Raw genomic sequence first — 25,345 nt, 5'->3', positions numbered from 1 at the left:
TTCCATTATATTAGACCATTTTGTTTTGAGATTCACATCTATATAAAATCTGCAAAAGAATGAAAATAAGATTTGAACCTATATCTTTTCCCCTTTCTGCTTTGTCAGCCCCAGCTCAATTATCCATATGTCAGTTTTCATAAATATACTCATTTTTATTTATTTTATTTAATATTTATTCTCATTTTGTACAAATAATATTTTTTACATTAATAAAATTCTTGTTTAAGAGTAAATGAAATACCCCCTCCCCCATAAATATAGACATAAATATAGACTTGCTTGAGCGATAAAGGGGAGAGAAAAAAAATTAAAATTAAAAAAATAATAGTAATAATTGTAGGTATGGCCAGGTGGTGCAATAGATGGAGCACCAGCCCTGGAGCCATGAGCACCTGAGCCCACATCCAGCCCCGTACACCCAACAATCACCCAGCCATGTGACATGCAAGCCACCCGAACCCCACTGCCCTGCAAAAACCCCAAAAAAAAGAAAAAGGAAAAAAAAGATCCAAAATAAAATAAAATAGTAATAATAGTAGGGATGGCTAGGTGGCAGACAGAGCATTGGCCCTTGAGTCAGGAGCACCCGGGTCCAAATCTGGCATCAGACACCCAATGATCACCCTGCTATGCAGCCCCAGGCAGGCCACCCAGCCCCATTTACCCTGCACCCTCCCCCCAAAATAATAATAATAAAAAATGTGCTTCAGTCTTTGTTCCAACACCAACAACTCTGTCGTGGGTGGATCACATTCTTTATGATAAGTCCTCAGCAAAAGTTACTTCCATATTTTTCCACCATTGCCATTGCTGATCGCAACTCCCTCCTTTCGTATTTCTCCACTACCATGGACTATATTTTCTCTCTCCTTTCACTCTGACTCTGCTGTAGGGTTGCTGAGTGGCTCAGCAGAAAGATCCCTGGCCCTAGGGCCAAGAAGCCCTGAGCCCCCATACCACCCCTTAGGCCCAGAATCCACCTGGCCCTATGGTCCTGGACAGGCCTTCCAATCCCAGCCCCTTGAAAGAAGTAAAAAAGAAAGTGTGTTATATCTGACCACTCTCCCCCCATGGTCCATCCTCTCCTCCTTTATTCACATCCCCACCCCTTCCCCCTGCTCCCCCCTCCTTCTTACTCCAGATGTCTATACCCCATTGAGTATATTTGCTGTTTCCTCTCCTAGCCATCTCCAATGAGAGCAAAGGTTCCCTCATTCCCCCTTGCCTTCCCCCCTTCCATATCATTGCAATAGCTCAATCTTATTATATGAAATATCTTGGCCTATTCCCCTCTCCTTTTTCTTTCTCCCATTACATTTCCCTATTTTCTATTGACTCCATTTTTTACACCATATTTTATCTTCAAATTTAGCTTTCTCCTGTGCTTCAGCTATAAAAGCTCCCTCTACCTGCTCTAATAACTGAGAAGGTTCATATGAGTATTATCAGTGTCATTTTTCTATGCAGGAATACATGCAGTGCAATCATCATTAAGTCCCTCATATTTTCCCCTTCTCTTCCAATCTCTATGCTTCACCCGAGTCTGTATCTGAAGATCAAACCTTCTGTTCAGCTCTGGCCATTCCAACAGGAACATTTGAAATTCCCCTGGTTCATTGAAAGTCCATCTTTTTCCCTGGAAGAGGACATTCAGCCTTGCTGGGTAGTTGATTCTTGGCTGCATTGTAAGCTCCTTTGCCTTCCGGTATATTATATTCCAAGCCCTACGAGCTTCCATTGTAGTTGCTGCTAAGTCCTGTGTGATCCTGACTGTAGCTCCATGATATTTGAACTGTGTCCTTCTGGTTGTTTGTAATATTTTCTCTTTGACTTGGGAGTTCTGGAACTTGGCTATAATATTCCTAGGGCTTGGTTTTTTGCGATCTCTTTCTCGGGGGGGATTGGTGGATTCTCTCCATTTCTATTTTGCCCTCTGCTTCTAGAATATCAGGGCAATTTTCCTGTAGTAATTCTTTGAAAATGATGTCAAGGCTCTTTTCCTGATCATGACTTTCAGGTATTCCAATAATTTTTAAATTATCTTTCCTAAGTCTGTTTTCCATATCAGTTGTTTTTTCAATGAGATATTTCATATTTTCTTCTAATTTTTCATTTTTTTGGTTTTGAAGTATTGATTCCTGATTTCTGGTAAATTCATCATTCTCCCTGAATTATATTCTTTGTCTGAAGGATTTGGTCTCCTCAGAGAGTGTTCTTATCTCTTTTGCCATCTGGCCAATTTTGCTTTTTAAAGCATTCTTCTCCTCAATAGCTTTTTGAACTGTTTTATCCATTTGACCTAAGCTGGTTTTTAGCATGCTATTTTCTTCAGCATTTTTTTGGATTTCCTTGACTAGGCTGCTGACTTCATTTTCATGTTTTTCCTGCATCTCTCATTTATTTTCCCAGTTTTTCTTCTAACTCCCTCATTTGATTTTCAAAATCTTTTTTGATCTCTATCATAGCCTGAGCCCAATTTCTGTTTTTCTTGGAGTCTTTAGATGCAGGAGCTTGTGTTTGCTCATCTTCAGACTGAGTATTTTGATCCTTCTTGGGCTCATATGCAAAATATTTCTCAATGGTGTTCCTCTTGTTTCTCTGCTTGCTCATTTTCCCAGCCTAAGCCTGCTTTGGGGGTGCTTCCTGAGCTTTTAGGACACTCCCACAAGGGTCTCAGTGTGTGAGGCTCTGTCCACCCTCCTGGTCTGTGAATGACCATATGCACCCCTCTCTGCCACGGGGTTGAAGTGGGGGGGGCCCCTGCTGTTCTAAGGGGGGCCTAGACTGCGATCAGGATCTGAATGTGTTCAGAGCCCCAGAGTCTTGTTCCAGGGGCAGAGCTCTGCAGTCTCTCTCTCTCTTCACTTCCCTCCCTAGGTTCAATGGGCTCATGCCCTGGGGGCTCGGCCTGCTTCTGTTTCCTGGATCTGGGCTGAGGTGGCCACACTGCTCACTGTGTGCTCTCAGGGCTGAGCTTCACGTGCCCACTCTGGCAGAGGTCCCCTGTTCCCCCAATTTTTGCCTGGTGCACCCTGGGGTATAGCTCAGGAAATTCTCTCGCTGCTGTGAGCCGAGGCTCCCAGTGCCCTGGGGCTGTCTCCGGGAGGCTGAAGTTCTTTCACTCTGGCAGGCCACCCCTCCAACCCCAGGAATCAGAGCCTTTCTGTTCTTTTCCAGGTTCCCTTCAGTAAGAGAACTGTCTCACTGGGTCCCTCTCTGGGTTTTGTCTTTCGAAAATTTAGTTAGAGTCCTTAGCTTATGAATTTTATGAGAGAGTGCCTAAGACACGATCCATTCTTGTCATCATCTTGGCTCTGCCTCCCAATATACTTATTTTTAAATGAATCTTCAGAAGAGCTCCTACACCATATGTCATATTGGAGTATTATTTGAGAATTCCACAGGCTCAGTCATATCTCAGTCAATCTTTAGTATTACCTGAATCAGCTTTCTGTACGTGAATTGAAGCTGAGAAGAAGAGGACTTGGATTGGAAGATGTCTTGTTCCTTCCAGTTCTAAAACTCTAGGATATTTTGATACTAACAGTAGTAAAGTACTTTTAAAAATGAAAATGCAACACTGAAAGAATGATTTAGCTGAAGTTATTCAACTAATTAATAAAAATAATGAATATTTACATAATGCATTAAGGTTTCCAGAATACTTTACATATGATATCTCAATGGATTTTCACTGTAAAATGTCATGTTAATGCTATTAATTTTATCTTTTACAGATGGGGAAACCAATCCAATCCAATAAACATTTATTTAGCAACTACAACATGCCAACTACTGAGATAAGCACTGGGGATACAGTTAATAAAAAGATAGTCCCTGACCTCAGGGAACTTATTTTATAAAGGAGAAGATGCACAAAAAGAAGTAGGAAAGGAGGAGATGGGATATCCAGGGGTATCTTGTTCCATGTGGAGTGTTCTGAGAGTCAAGTTTCTGTCTTTTCTAAAAGAAGGCATTGAGAGGAGTTTGATACTCTGCCCTCCAGCCCTCCAAACAGAGGGGGGAGGAGACTAAGAGAGGTGGCATCAATAAAGACTGGGGTTAGAAGCAGGGGGTGAGTTTAGGAGTGGCATGCTCATCTTGGGAGGGGCATCATCTTCCATGAATTGTAGTCAAGTAGAGACAAGATTGAGAGCCATTAAGTGATTTGTTCAAGGGTCACACAGTTAATCAGATCTGATCTGAATCCAGGTCTTTCTGACTCCAAATTCAGTGCCCTATCTGCCATTCTACCCCTGGCTACCTCCTAAATGGGATAGCCAGAATGTAGAGTGGGGAAAAGTTGATTCCTTTTTTTTTGTTTGTTTTTGAAAGGCAAATGGGGTTAAGTGGCTTGTTCAAGGCCACACAGCTAGGTAATTATTAAGTGTCTGAGACCGGATTTGAACCCAGGGACTCCTGACTCCAGGGCTGGTGCTTTATCCACTGTGCCACCTAGCCCCCCCCCCCCCCCCGCCCCCCACTGCACCACGTAGCCGCCCTCCTGAAAAGTTGATTCTGAAGTCAAGCAGAGTGTTCTGGGCCCAGCTCAAACCAGTTGCCAGTTTTCTATTGAATAATGTAATATCTGAGGAAAGCCCTACACATTAAGGCTTGATTTATTGTTTTGTGGATTGTTTGGACTTAAGACAATGAAGGAGAAAAGCTCATCATGTAGTTAAAGTTAAAAGTCTGTTCTACACACATTTTCCTCATAGAAAGCTGGTTGTTAAACATTGATCAGATCATCATCAGAGGATCTAGCTTTGAATCTGGGCTCTGTCACTACTGGACAATTCACTTTACTTCTATGGGTCCAGTTTCTTTACCCAATAGAATAGGTTTGGACCAGATGGCATCCAATGTTCTAAATCTATGGCTCTATCATCCTAACTAGCAGACTAGTACTATTCTTCATATTGTGCCATCCTTTTCCTTGTGTTTTCTTTGTGCTCTGGTCCAATAGCTAACTTCTCCCTCTGTTTTCTTTCAGTTTACCTTCTTTGGAAGGCTTCTTGGAGCGTTCCAGATCCCCAAGTTGCCACCCCCAGAAGAATTCCTACTCTTTGGAAAATACCAAGGTCCGTCTTACTCAGCTGAGGTCTCAAACTAGTAAGCTTAGGAGAATCCACAAGTTTTGGATCATGTGATGGATGGGTGATGGCCAAGAGAGTTCTGTTTGATGTTTAATGAATTCCGGATGATGTGACTATATATAACACCCAGTACAAAGCCATTTACCCTACAGGCTTTCAAGAAATATGAACTCAGTTTGAATTAAATTGAATGTGATAATGGTAATAACTAACATTTATGTAGCCCCTTAAGACTTGCAGAAAGTTTTCCTCACAATAACCCTATGAGTTAGTTCTGCCCTCTAAGTGTCACCATAGCTATGGAATAACCTGGGTTCAAAGTCTACACTGAGACTTACTAGCCATTGGCAAGTCATTTTACTTTTACTGGGTCTCAATTTCTTCAAATAGAAAATGAAGATAATGATAATGATGGTGATGATGATTATGATATGTGTGGTACCTTCCTCTATGAGTCAAAGATCAAATGAAATAATTTGGTGATTTTAAAGCACTATTCAAACAAACAAAAACACAGTGTTGGCTAGTTCTAGAAATGTGAAATTTCATCATTGAAGAGAATTCTTGTCATAGATTGAGATTAAGAGTTAGAAGGAACTTTTTTTTTCAAAAGAGTATATCTAGACACAGATGATTTAAATGGTTTACCTAAGATCATATAGTAAAGTCACAATCTGGGATAGAGTATTTTATTTTCCCTGCTCAGACCATAATGGTATCTAAATTACAAAGCAGTTGATTGACTTATCCCAAGGGACACAGCTAACTAGCATCAGGGGGGGATTTGTCTAAACCTTCATGACTCGAAACCCAGAAAACTCTCAGCTAATAGTGTACATAGTATTATGCTCATTTTACAGATAAGGAAACTAAGACTAAGAGTGTTGGTGATATCCAGGTCAGAATTAAGCCCTGATCTCCTTGATCTAAGATCAGAACATTTTCTGCTCTTTAATGCTTCCCAATATGAATTTTTTAAAAAAATAATATTTTACTGATACATATAAACCTTCAGAATCAAGTTGAAGGAAATAATATGTGTATCAGACAGCCCCAGTCTTAGTAATTTCAAAAGGGGGAAGCCAAAATTTCCTCACTTCATGCTTAAAAACAGCATTTTTAACACACTACTATTTATCCAGGCTACCCTTGAATGCTTTTCATTGACCATAGTATGACTTTAGAATACATATTTCTGAAAGCAAATCCTCCAGGGGAGATTTTTTTTGGGATTAGTTTCTCTTGAGCATACCCATTCTAGACAACAGGACCTTTAAATAAATAGCCTTGCCAAAGTAAAGTAAAGCTAGAATGAATAGAATTGAGAAAACTGAGTTCTGTTGGAAGTTAAGAATAATTGCTCCAGTCTCTGAGCAGAGCTAAGATTTCATGGTCCTCCAGACAGGTAAGTTTCCCCACAGGAATAAACAGAAAAATGAGGGCAGGTCCTCTAGTAAAATGGGTTGATGCTTCCTTCATTCATTACCAAAGGTTCTCATTTCTTTCCACTACAATTTTATAATCTGTCCACTCCATATAAAGATATTAGCATCACCAGCAGGTGACCCCCCCCCCCTTCCTTTTCCACACTGGAAGTACTCTCCCATGTTGACCAGACTGATTAGAATCTGAGGTTTCTTCTACTACCCATAGCCTCTTTTTAGAGCCCCCTCAGATTTATTATGGTCAAGATAGCTCTGGGTCTACCATCGTTTAATTCACCCTAGTGATGCCTCTTTGCCCTAACACTTTTCCTAGCATCTTGGCTCTTTACAATTACAGAGTTATAAAGACAACAAATGTTTCCTGAGTGTCTACTATGTCAGAGTAATGCTAGAAAATAGAAAATAGACACTTGGAACTGTGGCCTTTCCTCAGAGCTTATTGTCTGAGAAGTTAAGAATATGATCATTTGTTATTTACACTAGCACAGTTTCTTAGAGTTTCTCAGAGACCATCTAGTCCAACCTATACCTAAAAGTATTCTTTCTGCCTTATTTTTGATATTTGGTGAACCAGATTTTGCTTGGAGACCTCCGGTGAAGGGAATCTACTAACTTCAGACTCATTGATTCCACTTTTGTACTGCTCTGATTGTGAAGATATTATTCCTATATCAATATTAATTTTCCTCTTAGTTTATTTCTACTCATTGCTCTTGGTTCTAAGCATAAAGAACCAATCTGTTCTCTGCCAAACATTATTGCCCTTCATATCCTTTAAAGACAACTGTCATGACTTCCCAGATTTTAGTTTAGACTTAACACTATCAACTCCTTCAACCTATCCTTTTATTGTTCTTTTTTTCAGCAGTTGTCAAATGCCTTAGATGAGAATGACAATGAACACAAAATCAAGGTCAGCTATTGCACTGATGGTAAATCCCCCAACTTGAAAAGGTTACAAGCCAAAACTAAAGTGGAGGGAGTATTTGGTGCATGGTTTCCTGTTTGTGAATAATTGTTCACCTAAAGCAGTTTCTGAAACTGTAGTGCAACCAAATATGAATTGATCCTCTGTTAATTGTTAGACCAAAATGAACACAAGAAAGACCAAGAAAAATAGGTGTTCCATGAAATAGCACTGTCTCCATATGTGGAATCATTGGTTAAAGCAAATGGATAAGTTTTGAATGTTGTGGATAAGTTCTCTTACCTTGGCAGTATATTTTCCAGGGATGTACACATAGATGATGAAATCAATGCATACACTGTCAGAACTAGTTCAGTATTTGGGAAGTTCCAAAAGAGAGTGTGGGAGAGAAGAGGTATTAGACTGACACCATACTGAAGGTCTACAGAGTTGTTGTGCTGATGTCATTGCTATATGCCTGTGAAAACTGGACAGTCTGCCAGCGCCATGTCAGGAAACTGAATTGTTTCCATTTGAATTGTCTTCAGAAAATTCTGAAGATCTGAAATAAGGTACTGGATGATGAAGTCTTTTCTTGAACTAAGCTGCCAAGCAGTCAAACTGCTGCAAATGCAGAGTGATACTTCATTGCTGGCTATGTTGTTCCAAAGCCAAACATACACTTGCCTAAAGACCATTTTACAAGAATTTACACAAGTCAGGCAATAACATGGTGGTCAGGAGAAACAATACAATGAGGCTCTCATAATCTCTCTGAAGAACTTTGGAATTGATTAAGTGACATGGCAAGACACTGGCTCAGAAATGCCCAGCATGATGTGCCCTCATCAAAGAAGGTTCCGTACTCTATGAGCAAAGTAGAATTGAAGTAGCTCAAAAGAAATGGGAGATGTGCAAATTTAGAGAATCTTCCCCAAATGTTCACATGGTCGATTTGTGCCCAATCTGTGGTAGAGTATTCTGAGCTTATATTCATCTGATCAACCAGTCAAACACTTGTAACTTGATTTTAATATAGCGATGTCATTTTGGTTCTCTTTGAGAATGAAGCATAACAATCAATCAACCAATCATATTGTTCTTTAATCATCCTCTCTCTCTCTCTCTCTCTCTCTCTCTCTCTCTCTCTCTCTCTCTCTCTCTCTCTCCTCCACCCCCATTCTCTCTGTCTCTTTTTGCTCCCTCTCACTGTTTGTATGTCTCTTTCCCAATCTCTGTTTCCCCTTTTATTCTATCTCTTTTTGCCCTGTCCCTGATGTCTGTGTATCTCTTTCCCTTCTTCTCAGTCTCTGCCTTTCCCTCCTCTCTCTGTCACTCAAAAAGTGATATTGCAGTTGTTGTCTGCTATCCTTTTCGTAATATAACCTAAATGCTGCCCTATCATATCTTTAGTCTCTATTATGCTTGCAGTCCATTAAAACCCCTAATGTCTTTTTCAGGCAGACTATAGCCTAGCCCTGCCTCTCTAATTTTGAATTTATAAAGCCATTTTTTTTTTGAGAAAACAGGTCTCAGAATTTAAATAACTTGCTCATGATCCTACATGGATTTACCCAGTTAGTATCAGAACTGGGATTTGAACCCTCTCCTATTGACTCCAGGTCCATTCTTCTCTCTCCTTATTGTTCTCTCTCAGGAAGCATCATTTACTAAGCATCTATTCTGTGTGGAGAATGAACTGTACCAAATTCTTTAGGAGGCATAAAAGAAATGGAAATCATTGTTGTTTCTTTAGCACACCATGCACTCCAAGTGACAGGAGGGCACATACATGTGAAATCATTGAAAAAAAAACATACAAAGCAGCCTAACAGCAAGTGTAAATTAATTAGTCACTACACTCCAGTGGAGGACAATGGGGGACACTGAACATTACAAGAAGTCTTCCAAGAGGTGAGCCTTGGAGAGGAATTAGAAGCAGATGAAAAGCACAAATTAGTTGTAAGGAAGGAGAAACTACACTCAATGAAGTGAGGCTGAGGAGAGGGCCAAGAATGGTTGGAACAAGTCTGGGAAGCAGAATTCTAAAGGAGGAGATGTGATCCTATTTCCTGCTATCAGCTTTGATTTGGTCACCTCCTTGCTGTTGATTTAAGTCCCTGGTTCTAAATCAGGTCAAATGTTGAATTCAAGGAACTGTTTATGTGTCAGAGGAGAGAGAACAAGGGGCAGCTAGGTGGCACAGTGGATAGAACACTGGCCCTGGAGTCAGGAGACCCCGGGTTCAAATCCGGTCTCAGACACTTAATAATTACCTAGCTGTGTGGCCTTGGGCAAGCCACTTAACCCTATTTGCCTTGCAAAAAAAAAAAAGGAGAGAGAGCAGCAATTTTGGAACAAGCGAATCCATGTTCAGATTCTAACTTTACTTACCCCTAGACTTTGGGAGAGTGATTTAATCTTCCTAGATCTGGGAATAGCTGGAGACCAGAAGGAGATGAGGTGATCTGGACAAAGTCTCCCAGCTAGTGAGTTAGGGGCAGGAATAGACACCAGGCCTCCTGAATCCCAGTTAGCAAAGCAGTGTGGAGCGCTGGAGAGAACCAAAGTACCTAGATCGAAATCTCATCTTCTCCACAATGCCTTGTGACCTTGGCCCTATCACTTTATGTCTCTGGGATGCTTGGCAGCCAAATGATGCAGTGGATAAAGCATTGGTCTAGAATGAGGGACCTGAGTTTAAATCTAGCCTTAGATACTGACCCTGGGCAAGCCACTGGACCCTGTTTGTCCCATCAGTAAAAGAACTTGGGAAGGAAATGACAAACCACTATGATAATTTGGGGACCCCAAATGGGGTCCCAAACATTCAGATGTGACTCAAACAACTGAACAATAACTCTAGGCTTCAGGTTCCTCAGCGATAAAATGAAGGCCTTAGCCAAATTAACTTCTAAGAACCAGTTCTGCATCTATGTTTCTTTAGTTCCACCTCTGTGGGTCAAACCCCTTTCACTCTTCTGGCAATTGACCAGCTTGCTGACCATCTAAAAGAACAAGAAAATTCAGAGTTGACAATGGGGCCTGGGACTTTTGGTGTCAAAACTATGAACCTGAGTCTAACCCTAACTGTATAAAAGTCTGGGAGCGTAAAGCTGTAACTAGCAGAGGGCAACTGGGTCTTTGTTTTAGGGTTCTGATATATAGCAAAATACACTTCAAAGCTGAGATGATAGCCCCCCTAAGACTTACGACAAATGGAGTCTAGCATCATGCAAGGAGGCATGTCCTCAGCCCAAAGGTCCTGGCTGTGGCCTCTCACCCCCTTCAGGAGATTGTTATTTTTATGCATTGATCAAAAGGACAAAACTAGGAGTCTCCAATGTGAAGTTTTAATTTAAAACCTATAACTTCTTTTGCAATATGGTTTCTGATTCTACAATTCAACTGAAATGACATTCTCAAATGTCACCCATGACCTCTTAAATCACTATATTCAATAGCCTCTTCTCAGAACTCATTCTTTTTATGCAGTTTTGATACTGTTGTTCCCCCTCTCCTCACCCTAAACATTTTCTTAACACTCTTTCTCCCCCCCCACCTGGGTACCATAGTAACGTTTTCTCCCAGTCCTCCATCTTTTGGGTTTCTCTTTCTTGGTCTTCTTTCCTGAGACATGATTCTCCTCCTGTATCTGAAAATAGTGGTACTGCATGGTTCAGTCATAGTCTCTCTACTCTTATCTCTTCTCCCTTAAAGATCTCGTGGATTACCATGGTTTCACACCTATGGCCTTAGATAATAGATTGATTCCAATCTCTCCTCTTGAGCTCCAATTCTGCCTTTTCAAAAACCTGTAGGACATCTCTTTTTGGATGTCTTTCTGAAAACTCCAACTCAACAGTTTCCAAGAATTCATTATCTTCTTCTCAAATCTTGCCCCTTTCCCCCTACTTCCTTCATTCCTTTGTTGAACTACTATCTTTCCTGTCTTTTTGGCCTGCAATTTTGTTATTATAATGAAGATGAGGTTGTTTGTGATGATGATGGTGGTGATGACAAGTAGTTAACATTTATATAGCACTTTACACAATTTATCTCATTTGTCTAACACAATAGCCCTAGGAGATGAGTATTATTATTATACTCTTAGAGATGAGGAAACTGAAGTAAGCAGAGATTCAGTGACTTCTCCAAGATCCTGCAACCAGTATCTGAAGACAGATTAGAACTCTGATCTTCCCAATTCCAGGTTCAGTGTTTTGCATAGCATGCTGGGTGAAACCTAATTCCATCTCTTCTCTCTCCCTTAAAACCTACATCCAGTGAATTGCAAGTTCCATTGAAGTTCTATGGTAGCCTAGTTCACATTTTTTCTACTCTGATTTATACCACTTTAGTTCAAGTTTCAATGACTTCAGACTTAGACTACCCTAAGAGATTCCTAATCACATATTTACCTAATAAATAGATTTGACCTCTTCAACTCACTTCTCAAAAGTCTTCAGTGGTTCCCCAATGCTTGTGGAACAAATTTCCTTAGTTTGACATTTAAGAGACTTTACAATCTAGGTCCAACTTCACTTTTCTCCCTTATTTAGCTTTAATTGCATTTATATATACTATGTTTCAGTCAAACTGGCCTGGTTTCTGTTCTCTGATCTTAATTTGCCTTTTTTTTCCTTCCATTTCCTTGCCTAGAATGTTCTTTGTTCCCTTTCCTTTACTTGAAACTAAAAGTGATCTGTCCCTCTTCAGATTTCATACATTTTACTTCTTTCCTCCGGTCTTATTGCCTCTATTAATGTATCATATTTATTTGTATTTGTAACACATTTCCCAATTAGATTATAGGCTCCTTGAAGGCAAAACTGGAATCGGTTTATACCTCTGTCACCCCAGAGCCCAAGCATATCGTTTTGCCTGGGGTAGGTGCTTAGCTTAATAAAGATTGGCTGGCTTGGATTGGATTATATGTACTAAGGGACTTGGCCAAAGTGTGTCCATGTACTCCATATAATTAACTCTCCTTGATTTATGGTGTAGTTAAATGGGGATGTGACAGTCTCAATTCAACCTCCAAGAAATGTGCTTCAAATCCACAGCCAAAGTCCTCATGCTCCATCTTGCAGACCCCCTTCTTTGTGGGCTGGGCTAGCTGGTGTCTGTGTTTACTCAACAGGAAGCAATGAATAGCTGACTTTGATTTTCCAGAAGTCTTGTAAACAAGGTGCATTGGAAGGTTACTTCCCCCTGAGTGTTTGCCTTCCCTCTGGGTTGTCAGTGCTTGGATTATAGAAGTCACCACAACTGGCCAGGACAGATGTCCCGGAGGAGGCCGAGTGCAATGGCCTCGGCTTGGCAGGGCCTCGTGACATGACTGTCAGACCCACTGCCTTCCAATTCACAGGCTGGTAAAGGGCAAGGCTACTAATAAGAAGTTATTAATCCCAAAATACACGTAGCCCAAAGGTGCTGACTGCCCAATAAAATAAATACCTACATGGGCCCCAGGAACAGGCAGCAAAGGAAATAAAGAGCCTTCCACAGTTCATTTCTCACAGCCAGATTCTGAGTAAACCTTAATCCACCACAGCGTCAATGCCAACATACATTCTAGTCTCAGGAGGCCTGTAGTTCCCTTGTGGACATTACAGGGCTGTGGCAAAAGCATTAAATTATATGAAAGCACCTGGCAGAGAAGGGTACTTGATTAGAAAACAGCCCCCTTCCATGCATCAGGGCTTAGAGCCACTCAGGAGTTCAATGGGGCATTGGAAGTCCTGGGGTCCACTCCCCTAGCTTACCAGTGTGCTTATCCCCTTCAGTACTACTTTTCCAATTTACCCTATGGTATGCCCATTCTATAATTAACAACTGCTCCTATAGTGTCCTTCTGGGTCATTCTTCTAAATTTATACCTCATTGGATAGTGATGCCTCCAGCATCACAGCTGGTCAACCCAATGGTGGCTGACTTTACTCTCAATATTGGATCTGTGCCCCCCCTACAAAAAAAGACTGTTTCTATTTTGTATATGCTTGTGAATGTGTGTGCGTGTGCGTGTGCGTGTGCGTGTGTGTGTGTGTGTGTGTGTGTGTATGTGTGTGTGTTTCTTTTCAATAGGATATAAACTACTAAGAGGAAAGAACTGTTTGGTTTTATCTTCATATTCCTAATACCTAACATAGGGTCTGGTACATATATAGTAGACATTTAATAAATTGCCACTAACTGAACTGAATCTTAAACTTTTGGTGCATCAGAGGCATGGAGAAGCTAACTGCCTTCCTCAACATCACACAATAGAGAAAATCTGATAACTTACTGGAAAGAGGTCTGTCTTTGAAGTCAGAGTCTGGCTCAGACCTCCTAAATTATATGATTGTAGCTAAGTGTTTTTCCCTCCAAATTGTCAGTTAACTCATTTGTAAAGTGGGATCAGTAATACCTGTATGAGCAACTTTACAAGGTTGTTATAAGGTTGTTTCAAGTTTGTGAAAGTAAATTAATATAAAAATATTTTATACCTTCATATATATAATACATAATTATACTATATAAATATAGATTTATATTCTCATAGAGGTACATAGTTATCCAACTCCCCTTCCCCTTGGGGAGAAATACTCCAGTTTAGAAGATAACAGACAATATTTTGACCTTTGTTGTTTCCCAGGGAATTATAGATCTTTTCATTTCACATGCTATTGCAAGGACAGTGTAGAGTGGTAGATAGAAAATCCAAGGATATGGGTTTTCACATTTAATACTTGTACATTTTTTTGTATAGCAAATTTATTCTATTTTCAATTCACCCAAAATAGAAGTATGTATAGAATAATTTTACATAGGACACTTGTATAGTCTTGATTGAATAATAGATAGAGATGGAGGTCTGGAGTCAGTTCAAATCTGACTTCAAACACCAGCTCTGTGACTTTGGGCAAGTCATTTAATCCCTATTTGCCTCAGTTTCCTCATCTATAATAAAATGATTTAGAGAAGGAAATGACAAATCACTTCAGTATCTTTGCTTATCAGAGTCAGAAACAACTGACTAACAGTCCTGGACAAGTTTCCCTTCTGGGTCTCCATTTTCTTATCTATAAAATGAGGGGATTGAACAAGATGATCTTTGAGGGCCACACCTCTGTAAGCACTACATCTCTGATTCTATTGTGTTAGACTGAATTCTGGGTCCTTGATTATATCAGTGGTGAGTATTGTCCAAGCTGAAAACACTGGTTTTCCATGGGGTGTTTTGGATCACATAGACAGAGCCAAAATGGGAAAATGATGCCAGGCCAGGTGCATGATTCCTTTTGGGGAGAGGGAAGAGAAAAATAAGTGAACTCCACTTTATGCTTTTCCAAGAGCCTAAAAATATTGGCTAGATTCCTATATTTCAAAGCACCCAAACCCAGACAGATTCTGACTTAGTTCCAAACTGACCCACCCCCACCCAGATACACAGACACATAGACACACACATTCACACACACACCCCCTTCCCCAGCCTCCTCTGCAACTCTATCCTTTCTTTCTTCTTGGTCCTAGAACTTCCCAACCCTCCCTATTCCTTTCCTTGCCAATACTCCCCAAGGCCACAAATCTGAGCTGTCGGATTTCATTTCCTACACCTGGATTTAGCTCTCATCACAGAATTAGATAGAGCCACAGAATGTTAAGAAGTAATGTGGTAGGCTGGATAATAAAGAGACTTGGAGAAGGGAAGATCTAGATTCAAGTCTCCCTTCTGGTATGTTGGCTGTGTGACCCTAGCTAAGACAACTTCTAAGGATTCCAGGCCAGTGACATCAAACCCAAATAGAAAAGGGGTCCACTAAATTGTACATGAAGATCTCTGAGGGCTGCATATTGACTTAATTTTTTTAAAAAAGTAAAACTATTGTATTTTTTTACTTAGTTAAATATTTACTAATTACTTTTTAATTTTATTTGGAGCCACACTCTGGACTGTTGTGGCTGGCATGTGGCCTAGGCTAAGAGTTTTAGACCTCTGTCCTGTGCAATTCATTATGACCCTATGTGGCAAAGATGGTGCCATCCTGCTCTTGTAGAGGACGTTCCCTCATCTGAGAGTGTCCTATATTAATGGAATAATCATTGGCCCAAATCTCCGTGCTTACTCCTAAGGTAGAAGGCTAGAATTGAAAATGACCAAGGAATGTAGAATCAAGCGATCTCTTAGACTAGGAAACGGAGACTAAGAGATTGGGACTGATTTGCCCAAGATGACCCAGTGAGCTTATTTGTAGCTAGGAATGATAATCAAGCCTCCTGGGTCTTAGTCCAGGATTTTAGGAAATTCTTTTTGGGGTGGGGGTGGGGTAGAGAATGCCAAGGAGGATTTTTTAAATTCTAAATTTAACAGAGCATAAGATGCATATGTCCTTAATACAATGTAGAATAGAAAAAGAGGATGAAACTACAAATGTGTTACATAAAACTTTTTTTTTTTTTTTTTGCAAGGCAAATGGGGTTAAGTGGTTTGCCCAAAGCCACATAGCTAGGTAATTATTAAGTGTCTGAGACCGGATTTGAACCCAGGTACTCCTGACTTGCCGGCCAGTGCTTTATCCACTACACCACCTAGCTGCCCCTAAACTTGTTTCTTTTTTTAAAAAGTATAATAAATTGAACATTTTATTTTCAAAGCTGCCTCACTTGTCTGTTTTCTGTTGACATTCTTTCTCCACTGTGTATTTTCAAAATGTTGCAGCAGCAGCAACATTAATAGGAGTGTTCTTGTTCTTTCTCTTCCTCCTCTTCTTCCTCTTCTTCCTCTTTTTCCTCCACATTTCTTTATCTATGCTTTCTCTTTTGCATTTTGACAACCCTATCACTTGTCCTCTTCTTTGCTTCCTACCCCCCCCCCCCCATTGAAGAAAGGAAAATATTTAAAAAGAAAAAAAAAGTCCTGGATGTTTTTGATGAATAATGAATGCATCTGGATAGGAGGTCACATTACAAGTTTTGAGGGTAATCCTTCATCCATCTCACCACTGTACCTACATAGAGCCCAGCTCTGGGGAAGACTAGCCCTCCTTTACTTTGTGCAATTTAGTCATTGCAGGGCAACTTTCCAAATTCAGTAAAAATATCAGGGTGCTAGGAGGAGTACTCCTAGCAACTCAAAGAGGCTGAAATGTAGATGAGGAGTATGCTAGAGTTCACTAGAACAGTCAAATGTGCAGAAAACTAATAAGACCAGATTGCAAATTAGTGATAAACATGGTTCTAGTAAATCTAAGGTTCTAGACTGAGCCTATAGCTCAAAATTAAGCTTAATTTTGCCTCTTTACAGTTTCTGTCTATTGTGGATAGAACAGAACACTCATGACACATAACATACATGTTCTTATTTTTTTTACTCTAGGCTAACCAGCTCCATTTCTTTTAATAGATTCTCAAGTGTCCTGTACACAAGGACCTTCACTTTCCAGGTTACCTTTCTCTGGTTGCTTTATCAATGTCTTTCTTAAACTAAGATCTCCAGAACTAAATACAACATGCCAGCAAAGGTCTAAGGAGGACAGAGTACATTGGAATTATACCATCTCTATTCCAGAAGACTCATTTCTCTTAATAACTCTAGGAAATTAATAAATTTAATAATAAAAAATTCATTTAAAAAGAATTGGATTAGGACTATTTGGGGAATCTGGGCCAGTATCAATCTACTATCACTCCAGACAATGGATTGGGTTGTATGAAAAAAATTATATAAATATCAAATGTGTCAGAACCAGTATGGTGGACTGGATGACCTCAGTGTCAGAAAGACCTAAGTTTCTGTTCCATCTCTGTGACCCTGGAGAGACTCTTGATTTTGCAGTATTTCAGCCTACTCTCTAAGGCTATAAATTGCAAAGAAGGTTACTAAAGAAGTTGATGGAGGCAGTTTCCTCACTGGGAATTCCCCCATTATCTATGCCAATGAAATTATAGTTTGGACAAGCCATTTAATCTCTCTGTGACTAAATTTCCTCATCTGTTAAATGGAAGAATTAAAATAGAATCCTTCTAAATCCTTGCTGATTTGGTTTAGAACCAGATGTCAGGGACTTATAATTGTTCTAAATTTATGGTCCTTCTAAGCAGAAAGCACACAACTGCTGAGAGGCTTAGTGGGAAACTGAGGACCTCTGAGGGTCATCCCTAGGAGAACATATGCTGGACCCCCAACCCAGTTCACAGAGGAACTGGTCAAAGTCATTCCACGGTGCACCACAAGGGTAGAAGATAGTGATACATTCTTTTTTTCATTCACTTAAACTTGTTGAAGGGTGTGTCCTATTTTTAGGAGTTTGGTCTCTGAATTTCTGAATTCACATGTTGGATAATCAGGATTTCCTGTCCTAGGAAGCCTCAGGTCTAATTTTTTTCCTTCTCTCCCTCTCTCTTTTCCTCCAACCAGATGTACCCTCCAGGTCTTCAATCTTCCATCTGCTGCTGTGTTGATTAAATTAAAGGCAGGGCAAACCCTTCTCCAGCTCAGGGCTCCCTATACTTCTGATGGGAGGCTATTTACTGTCTTCTTTGTTTCCCATAGAGTTGGGTTGACAATAGAGTTAGTCGCTAATTAACTCCACTCTGCAATTCCAGCCAAGCAGAGCCTGCCAGTTCTGTCAGGAAAAATGTGAGAAACTGTTTTCCTCACCCCAGGAAATGTGTTATGTCAAATGTGTGCATGGAGTTATCTCTAACACGCAGCCCCAGGAGACAGCAGAGAAGTAAAGTGAAGAGGTGACTCCTTTTGGAGACCTCAGTGTACAATATGTGGGGGGAGGGGTCGCAATTCCCCCTACTTCTTTCTGGGAAACTTTCCAACCTGCTCCTACCCCTCGAGCCTGAGTGTGAAATCTTTGGAGACTCCATCCCTTGCTGTGATCTAAAATATGGGAGTCTAGAAATGACACAGGGATTTCATGAGACTTAACCTTAGAGCTGGAAGGATCTAGTCCAACCCCCCCATTTTTTGATGAGAAAACTAAAGCCTATGTAGGCTAAGTGATTTGAGTAAGGTTTCATAGGTTTTAAGTTAAAGACTTAGAAATTGAACCCACATCCTCTGACTTCAAACCCAGAACTCTTTCCATTCAAAAAAAATGAACATAAGAAAACAGGTGGGAAGGAGGCAAGACACACAATAGGCAATCAAGGGATTACCCATTGATTTCTTCTACACCTTCATCTGACTTTTTTCACCCTGGACCATCCTTGCTCAAGATTCAACTTCAAGTGAAGTTGAAAGGAAACCAACTCCATTCAGTCCACTTAAGTCAAGAAAAGATTTGGAAAAAAAAGGATTAAAGACAAGCAGAAGCAGAGGAGAGATGTTAGGAAGATAGTGCAATCTTCAGAGCATCCAACAGTGTGGTCCAAATCAGTAACAGAGGATGCAAGCGCTCATGGAGCCTATGCTCTACATAGAATATTGGAGAGAAGTGGTTTGTTAACCATGATGTATGAACTAAAGCCAATCTGTTGTTGGTTCATTGCACTATTGTTCCATTCCAGGAGACCAGAAGACTGAATGTTTTCTGGGCTATCCTGAGCCTTTGTGGACTTCCCAGCAGAGGTTGGGAGGCTTTTGCTGTGGATCAGCTCTCTCTTGGTTCCTTGCTGATGATGTAAAATGTAAAACCTTAGGGTAAGAGTACCAGATTTGGTTTTTGATGAGACCCAGGGCAGAAATTATTTAGAGAGCTGAGAAATTTTCAAAAACTAAATTGATTTCACTGCAGCTTAAATAACAGCAATCACCACCTCCACCACTATCACCTCTAGCAACCAGCAACCAAGTACTAAGTAGCATAGTAGATTAAACACATGAGGTGGAGATAGAAAGACCTGAGTTCAAATCCAGACTCAGTCAATTACAGTGTCCCTGAACAAGGGACTTTACCTCTATTTGTCTCAATTTCTTTAACCATTAAATAAGGATAATAACAATATCTACCTCCTAAGGTTGTTTTGAAGATCAAATGAAATAATATTTGAAACTTATTTATCACAAAACTTAATAAATACCATGAAGCTAAGTTAGGACTTGTGAAGGCATTCTTCAAAGAATGCCAGGCTCTCCAAACCAGCCTAGGACCTAATAAACTTGGTGCTGAGACAGACTGGCTATATGATGTTCATATTCTGTAACGTTGTTTCACTCTCTGGGACTCAGTTTTCTCATGGGTAAAATGATAGAGTTGGATTAACTCAATCAACTAGGAGGCATTTATTAATTTCTTACTGCATGCTGGATGAGGGGTTTCTGTAACCTCTTAGGCCTTTTTTAATTCTCTCATCTCAGAGCCCTAAATTTGGAATCAGTGGATTTGAATTTTAGTTATTGGGTTCAGAATTTTATAGAAAAAGCAAGGTGGTAAACAAGGACTTTGCTTTAGTCCTTGGAATAGGAGGTGGCATGTCAAGAGTAGATAGACAATTAGCAACCTCAGAGGAAGGAAGACCTGGATTCAAGACTTCATTCTGAGAAATTCTGACAGTATGTGAGCAAGTCATTGGACACTTCAATACTCCTAAGCATCAGTTAGGATTATAAATCACAGAGCAGATGCCCATCTGTATGGCTCTACCAATGAAAGCATAGGTCTGAAAAAAATATCAAAAAATTCCTGACAGACTGTAGGTATCTAGTGATTTTGGTCCAGTTGAGTTAATGATAAATCATAACTTTAATTATAATTCAATAGGTTTACCTAACTAAAATGTTTCTTTATTAATGTTGTAATTTACATCTATATCCTGATTTTTAATTACTTTATTATCTTTATAACAACTCTGTCAAGGAGGGAGGGAAAATATCATTCTCTCCTTTTTTGTATAGATGGGAAAATCAAGACAGAGCACTTATACAATTCATCCAATGGCAGACAGTATATAACTAGCACACTTGGATTTGAACCCTGATCTTTTGACCCCATGTCTAATAATCTTTGGAAAAAGAATAAATCTCTTGTCCACTTGGATAAGGTAGTTTGTACAAATACAGTAAGTATGTTCCATGAGTTTATGGAAAACATTGCACTAATGATTTCTAATTCTGAATCATCATGGAGTCAAAAAAGTGGTTTCAAGGATTATGACAGTTAAGTAACAAATATTAGATTCGGGGCTGCATTGTTTACCTAAGCACTTTTTTTTTGACCAAGAGAATTACTTAGTTGTTCGCAATGTTAAAGTTGTCCAATCAGATCAACTGTTGTCTATCTGATCAATTCCTCAGTAATCAGCAGAAAAATGGGATTGATTCATAATTGTCATTTATTTCTGTCCTTTTGAGCTCAAATCTAAAGACTGTCTCAGCTGACTTCAATTATTTTGAGACTCTGATGGAAGAGATAACTGAGATATTCCTTGGGTTCAAAAAAGATATTAATTAAGAGAAATAATACCATCATAATGATGATAATGATATTTAATCTGTAGATAACAGCTAGGTGGCTGGCATAGGTGATAGCAATCATGAAGACTATGTTCCTGAGTTCAAATCCAACCTCAGACACTTACCATCTGTGTGACTCCACACAAGACACCTAATCCTGTTTACCTCAGTCTCCTCCTTTGTAAAATGAGCTGGAGAAGGAAATTGCAAATCTCTCCACTATCTTTGCCAAGAAAATCTCAAATCACAAAGAGTTGGACACAATTGAAAAAGAATTAACTGAACAGCTAAATGAATTGTTATTAGTGAAATGTCTGAGGGAAAAAAGATAGATTGACCATATGGCAAGCACAATGAATCAAAGGTAAATAGACTCCAATACTATCTTCACCATATAAAGAATGGATACCCCATGGGGACCTTATTGTAAGACATTGGCAAGAGCTTGGGTAGGAATAAGAGGTTTTCAGTATATATGTATACTTGGAGGAAATACACAATTGATGCCCATAAATTGGGCAATGGCTGAACAAGTTATAGCATATGAATGTTATGTAGTACTATTGTTCTATAAGAAACCAAGAAGCATGGAAAGAATTACAGGAACTGATTCTGAGTGAAGGGAGCAGATACAAGAGAGCATTATGAGATGATCAACTATGATGGATGCAGCTCTTCTCAATAGTTCAGAGATAAAGGACAAACCCACAAGGCTGTTATGAACAATGTCATCCACATCCAAAGGGAAAAAAGCAAACTCAAAACAAAACCACAGAATTTGAATGTATATTGTGTTCACTTTTTAAAATCTTCTCATGTTTTTTCTTTCCTATCTCATGGTTTTCTTTCTTTTCCCTTAGTCCTAATTACTCTCACACAAAATGAGCAATATATATATTTCCCCCCCCCAAGGAAAATGGGGTTAAGTGGCTTGCCCATAGGTAATTATTAAGTGTCTGAGACCAGATTTGAACTCAGGTACTCCTGACTCCAGGACTGGTGCTCTATCCACTGTGCCACCTAGCTTCCCTAAAATGGCTAATATGTTAAGGAGAAATGTACATGCACAACTTTTACCAGACTATTCACCACCAAGGGAAAGGGATAAGGAAAGGAGGGTGGTAGACAAATGTGTAACTTATAAATTTGCAAATAGAAGAATCAACTGACAAAGCATGTAATTGGAAAAATAAAATAAATTGTTATTTTCAAAAAGAATGCCCAATTGATGAAATTGGAGTATAACCCCAGAAAACATGTACCCAGTTTCTCTTTCTGCTTCCAGTCTAAAACGGCTCAGTGTAAGAAAGGGTTTGAAATTTTGTGATGATAAGGTAACCACTTTATTGGTCAATGAGAAAGAAAAGCTACTGTCCAAATGGACCTTTAAAAAGAAGTTATCCTACCCTTAATCTTTCTTTCTTCCTATCTACCAATTAAGGCAGGACTAGTAGAACCCATTCCTAGAAGGGTAGGGAGAGATAGCTGCTACCTGTCCCCCAACTCTGGGGGTATTGTGACTGCTCCAAAGGTAAGTTTAGAGTAAGAGGAAATCTATGAGGTGATCTTGAGCCTGCTTGCCTCTTCCGCTTCATGCTTCTCTGAGCATAGGTCTATGCTATCTTGAGAAGGAAGTGTAGGCTTGGAGACACTTGGTGAGTTTGAGTGGTCTAGACATCCCTGCTCAGAGCTAATTGTTGGCAGGGAGTGTTTCTGAATCAAAGGATGCCACCAGGATGAGAAGAGTTCACCCCTTGATCTGGTTTGTCAGAAGGACATGGATCTAACTTGAATTACCCGGTCAGTGTAGAGCCAAAGTGATATATACAAATGTGTCTTTTCATTAGATGCAAAAGCTACAACTTGCCTTGAAATAACAACCTCCCAGGAGAGGGAAGCAGTGATTATGTGATTAAGTTATGCTTCTTACATTTTCTGACAAGGAGTACTTTTAGATCTATATTTCTTTTGTGTGTAGGAAAGAAAGAAAGAAAGAAAGAAAGAAAGAAAGAAAGAAAGAAAGAAAGAAAGAAAGAAAGAAACTGCCTCACATTTGATTCAATTGTGCAGTGACTACAGGATCCTTCTAGTCTTCCATTTGAGGAGACCTTAGAAATAAGCCAAATCTAAACTTCAAGTAATTTTTTTTCAAGTACAACAGGATTGAGACTGAACAAATCTTGTGATTCCTCTCATTAAAAGACAGGTTCTCCCAAACCTGTTCATGAATTCAAAGCAGAGGAATCCTTTAAGAAAGAAAGATGATAGAATGACCTAATCTTTTGGATCGAGTAATGCTTTTTTATTAGTATATATTAGCTGCATTGTTCCTTAATTTTTTTTTTTGGTATAATGTAGGCTCTTTGAGGGCAGAAATTGTTTTGTTTAGTCCATAGTCCCCTCCCTCTATCTTTTCTTTTTTCGTTCTCCCTCTCCTCTTTCTTTCCTCTTCTTCCCCCCCCTCTATTTGTTCTCCCGTCTTCTTTCCCCCTTTATTTTTCTTTGCTTTTTTTCTTTCTTTTCTTCTCTTCCTCCGTCCCTCCCTCCCTCCCTCCTTCCTTCCTTCCTTCCTTCCTTCCTTCCTTCCTTCCTTCCTTCCTTCCTTCCTTCCTTCTTTCCTTTCTTTCTTCCTTCCTCCCTTCTTCCTTCCTTTCCTTCTTTCCTTCTTTCCTGTCCACATAATTTCATAGATAGAAGGAGCTAGCTTCCCTTTGGGAACTCTGGTTCAGATGACCACCTCTGAGAAATATGTTTAGGTGGTTAAGTGACTTAAACTATGCCCACCCAAGTGGACTTAGTGCCAGAGACATTGCTTGAACTCAGCCCTTCCACGGGTCAGGTCTCTATCCACAAGCTATGCTGACTCTTATCTTACACGTTGTAGGTAAATATGTATATTAAGTTGAATTAAGGAGTTAGTCCAAGTTTTATTTCACCTGTTTTAGGATGAGGAAAGTGAGACTCACATAAATTAGCCGTTGATGCACTCTTTCTTGACAACTCTTCACTCTTCATCATTTAGCTTCCTACAGTTGGAGTTCATGGGGTTCATGGCTATGCCCCCAACATGGTTATGCCCCCAACATGAACCTGGGGTTCACGGATATGCCCCCAACAAATTTCAGAGGGGTCCATGTACTTGGAAGGGAAAAATTCTACATTTTTCACTAACCTTAGTTAATATCTCCTTAAATTTTTAAAATATTTTATCCTGAGAAAGGGTCCATGGACTTGTCTAGATTGCCAACATAATCCACCTCTCCCCTCTCCCAAAAAAAGATAGGAACTCCTGCTGCAGAGAATTTTGATTGAGTGAGATACAATTTCATATTGTCTCTTTTTTTTTCTTTTTTGTAGATATCTATTCCTAAACCTGAGTATTATTTCTTTTCTGAACTCCCCTACCCTCTTTTCCTTTCCTCTTCTACCCTGCTAATCTCTGTCTCCTAACAACTCTTTTAAACAATAGTAAAGTGGTACTAAATGTGAATAGCAAAGGACCTGCTGACTAGTTCCATTCATTAACATTTTTCTTTCTGTTTAGCACAGCAGGTGAAATGCTGCTAACAGTAGCTGGCTGTTGTTCTTAGAAATCACAAATATCTCATTGTGAGCATGCATCTCAAGGCACCCCCCCTCCCCAGTTTAGGTTTGCTTCGAAACCATGCTCTCTTCATTTAGTGTTTGGATTGCATAGGAACAGCATTAAGATTCAGAAGCTTTTTGGAGGTAGGGTCCTCCATTTTGGAAGCTTTTCTCAGACTCAAATCCCTTGAGCACTCCTGCCCCCAAGCTGATTATTTAAAGAAAATGATAAAAGAACAAAATGGTGGGTTAAAAAAAATCAATGTAAAATGGAAAGCATTTACACAAGGAGGTTAAACATGGATGAGTAGTCAGCATTAACCCTTCTACTTGTATTGGAAGAGTCTGAAAGCAAAGTCAATGAATAATAAAGATTTAAAAATCTCCCTGAGATTTGATGGACAAATAGTGTCTTGTCAAAGGAGATAATGTATGCAAAACACTTTGTTATATGGCAGGCTTGTTATGCATGCCCAGTGCTCACCACTGACTGGGCACCCATTTTCTTCTTGGAAGTGAAATGGGGAAGGAAGCTTAACTTATATAATTCAGGCAGGAAGCTTTTTGCTAGATCAGACTATCATTTCCATTATCATTTCCAATCTCAGTTCTGGTATATACAACCAATTCCTCCCAAACAATGCAGATATCAGAGGACAGCTCCATTCACCATAATGAGAAACCAGTGGAAAAAGACCCAGAACTAAACCTGGGGAACCAGAGTTGCATCTTTTGCTACCATCTTCCAGGGTCTTTCCCCTGTATTAACTTCTAGATTATCCTCTTTCCTTTCAGGGCCTTCCCTGTGTCACCATTTTCCCAGTACACCATTCTCCCAACTGGCAAAAATACTATCTATACATGCAAACTACAATCATGTTTTAGCAAACCTAAGTGCTTGGCTAGAAGAAAGTGC

This window comes from Macrotis lagotis, chromosome 4 (assembly GCF_037893015.1).
Source record: "Macrotis lagotis isolate mMagLag1 chromosome 4, bilby.v1.9.chrom.fasta, whole genome shotgun sequence".
NCBI lineage: Eukaryota > Metazoa > Chordata > Mammalia > Peramelemorphia > Peramelidae > Macrotis > Macrotis lagotis.
This window is presented reverse-complemented; position numbering follows the sequence as displayed.